This window comes from Felis catus, chromosome B3 (genome assembly GCF_018350175.1).
Source record: "Felis catus isolate Fca126 chromosome B3, F.catus_Fca126_mat1.0, whole genome shotgun sequence".
Lineage (NCBI taxonomy): Eukaryota > Metazoa > Chordata > Mammalia > Carnivora > Felidae > Felis > Felis catus.
In genome coordinates this window covers 4,606,338-4,609,973 of record NC_058373.1, presented here as the reverse complement: position 1 = coordinate 4,609,973, position 3,636 = coordinate 4,606,338, and positions in this window count along the sequence as shown.

Sequence of the window (3,636 nt, the reverse complement as noted above, 5' to 3'; positions counted from 1 at the left end):
CGTTGCCTGACATGAGGCTCGAACCCACAAACTGTAAGATCACGACCTGGGCCGAAGACGGACGCTTAACTGACCGAACCACCTTAAGGGCCCCGGATGCTGTGCTTTTCTGTATTTAGTGTAATGACGATCAACATTTAAGATATATATTATTTTAAATCAAGTCCTGGTGGGGTGGTCTAATGACCCTTTTTCAGCCAACATGACGCTACAATTGACCTAATTTGGAGATGTCAGCACAGGTCTACACTGGAAGCCGTTCATGGGTGTGAGGCTCCCGTCCCCCTTCCTGCTGCCCCCTGCGTGTGCCTGACCAACCACCAGCAAAACGAACTGAATGGGCTTCACTCACGGAAAGGCCTGAGGCCCAGAGCGTGGTGATAGCAGGTGTCTCCCAGACGGGACCGGCCGTGGAGCTGACACAGACGGGGAGCACGTCTATTCCCTGGGTGTGTGGGGGTGGGGTGGGCAGAGGGACTGTCGGCCCGGCCCGGGAGCTGGGAGACAGTGGGGGGGGGGGGGGACGGTCACACCACGAGGCCCAGACGTGGCCCGGTAGTGGGCCCAGGCCTCTGCCTCACATCTGGGGAGCTGGGTGAGGGGAAGGGAGCAGCCTGGAACACCGAACCCCGCGTGAGGCGCACCCACAGCGTGGCCCACAGTCCATGCCAAAGACCAACCCCCCCCAATCCGCCCTGGACCAGTCTTGCGTAAAAGACAATAAAAGTTAATAGTAATAAAGTCATATGCCATACAAGCCCCAGTTCTTTATTGCTAGCTTCAGCAAACATGCAATTATTCTGTCAAATTGCTATGAAGTTTCTGAATGCCACTTTGAGTATCTATTATGTGATTACAGACCTATAAACAGACGCGGGCCACACCACTCCGTGCTTTGAATGGCATCGTCCTATAGTAGTTTCTGTTAATGAAAACTTGTCTGAGAATTGTCTGCTCGGATGATTGTCCTGCAAACTCATCTCTAAGGAGATGTGCGAAAAGGCTATGGGACTCTGGTCGGAATCCAGGACACCCGCCTTTCAGATAAGAGAAGGCATGTAAAATGACACACGGTAGGAGAATGCCAAATAGTTTATGCAGATGCTGCCCCCTCAAGGGCTGGGGCACAGCCTCCTACCCCGTAAGTGTGGGCTGTGCTTAGTGACTTGCTTGCAAAGAGTGCAGGATGGAAATAGAATAAGAAAGGAACTTTGCTATAGAGGGGGCATCTGGGGGGCTCCTGGGGGGCTCAGTAGGTCAAGGGTCTGACTTTGGCTCAGGTCATGATCTCCTGGTTTGTGGGTTCGAGCCCCACGTTGGGCTCTGTGCTCACAGCTCAGAGCCTGGAGCCTGCTTTGGATTCTGTGTCTCCCTCTCTCTCTGCCCCTCTCCTGCTTGCTCTCTCTCTCTCTCTCTCTCTCTCTCAAAAATAAATAAACGTTAAAAAATTTTAAAAAGAAAAAAGAAAGTAACTTTGCTGTAGAGAAACCTGGCAAACACTTCCTTAGCCAGGTGATCATGGTTGACATCATCAGTAACAAATCCAGGTGATAACATACACCCCTGATATATCATGTTGAGAGCGACACTTCACCTCTGTGGCCTTTCTCCCCAAGGCCTATAACCCCAATCTAACCATGAGAAAACCATCAGACGAACTCAAATTGAGAGTGAGTCTACGTTGGGAGCACCTGGCTAGCTCCATAGGAAGAGTGTGAGACTCTTGATCTCAGGGTCATGAGTTCGAAGCTCACGTTGGGTACGGAGACTGCCAAAAAAAAAAAAAAAAAGTCTACAAAACACCTGACCAGTGAGCAATCCTCAGAACTCTTAGGGTCACGAGAAGCGAGGAAAGTCTGAGACACTCACAGTCCCGAGGACTCTAAGGAGACAGGGTGACTCGGTATAATGTGGTATTGTAGTGGGTGGATTGTGCCCCCCCCACACTCGCCACCAAATGATATGTCCAAGTCTCAACTCCCAACAGCTGTGAATGTGACCTCAGGTGGAAATAGGGTCTTACGGATGTAATTAAGTTAACGATCTCGAGAGGAGATTACCCTGAGTCTAGGGTGGCCCCTAAATTCAATGACTGGTGTCTTCATAAGAGAAAGGAGAGAGAAATTGGAAATACACCAAGAGGTCCATGTGACGATATAAGCGAGGCTTGGAGTCATCAGCCAAGACACAGCTCCCACCATGGGGATGAGCCAAGGAAGACCTGGAGCCACCAGAAGCCAGAAGCGGGAAGGATTCTTCCAGAGCCTTCAGAGGGCCCATGCCCTACTGATTTAGGCCTCCGGCCTCCAGAACTGTGAGTATACGTTTCTGTTGTTTTAAGCCACCGGGTTTGTGGTGGTTTGTTAAGGAAGCCCCAGGAGCCAATCGCCCTTGGATGGGATCCTGGAACCGACAAATGACCTTAGAGAAAAACTCATGAAGTCCAAGTCAAGTACGGAGTTTAGATGGAAACACGTTAGCATCAGTCCGTCGGTTGTGACGGTGAGCCGTTGTGATGGGAGAGGTTGGTTAACGAGAGGGGAGATGACGGGGTGGATGGGAGCTCTGTACGATTTGTGCAGCCTTTCTAGGTACCTCAAACTATTCTAAAGTTTGGAAGTTTGTTTTAACAACGCACTGACGGAAGTTCAGGACGGCTTATAATTCAGCCCGTGGGCAGCTCTGATCTGGACGATGCATTTCCCAGCAGGCAGCCCACGAAAGTCTGAGGTGACCACGGCGATCTCTTCGTCTTCCACCCCTTCTCCCCACGGCCCTGCTGTCACCTCTCCCATCCCCTCTCCGTACTTCCCATTCACGCCTCCAGAGGAAGATGAGTTAGTCCCGCCCTCTTTCCAGCTACAGAAAGAACATCACCTGCTTGGAATTACTTTTGACTCAGAATTAGTGAACCCTGAGTTTGGACAGGATCCTAAAAATCACTTTGAGGGTGTCTGCCCTCCTAACTTTTCTGACAACTTTTATACCCATTGCATGGATGTTCTCTGTTACCACGTTTTTTTTTTTTTTTTAATTTCTTTTTATATTGGAGAGAGAGAGAGGGAGAGCCAGCAGGGGAGGGGCAGAGAGAGAGAGAGAGACAGAGGATAGAGAATCCCAAGCAGGCATTGCACTGTCAGCACAGAGATCGATGAGGGGCTCGAACCCACAAACCTCGAAATCGTGACCTGAGCCGAAATCAAAAGTTGGACACCCAACCCACTGAGCCACCCAGGTGCTCCTCTGTCACCATGATTTTATGTTCAAAGCGTGAGACTCCAACCCTCATAACCACCTCTGATTGAACCAGGGCTGAACACGTGACTCTGGGAAACCCAGACCCACAGTCTTGCCAATGGCCTTTCAGATTCTCAGGAAAGTATAGAAACAGCTGGGAGCTGAGTCACCACAGTGGGGCTGGCTCGGAGCTGATCTCATTCCCATCCCTCCCAGAGCCCAGCTACTCACTTCCCCTCAGAGCTGATGAGGGCTGAATTCTTTACCAAACTCCCCTCTAACCTGGGTTGATGTGAGAAAGTTCTTTTCACTTTGTAATCAGAAGGCTGTTGCCCAGGACAGCCACTTGGTCAAGGTCGTCATTCTCGCAGCCCAGTGGTTATTATAGCTTGAATACTA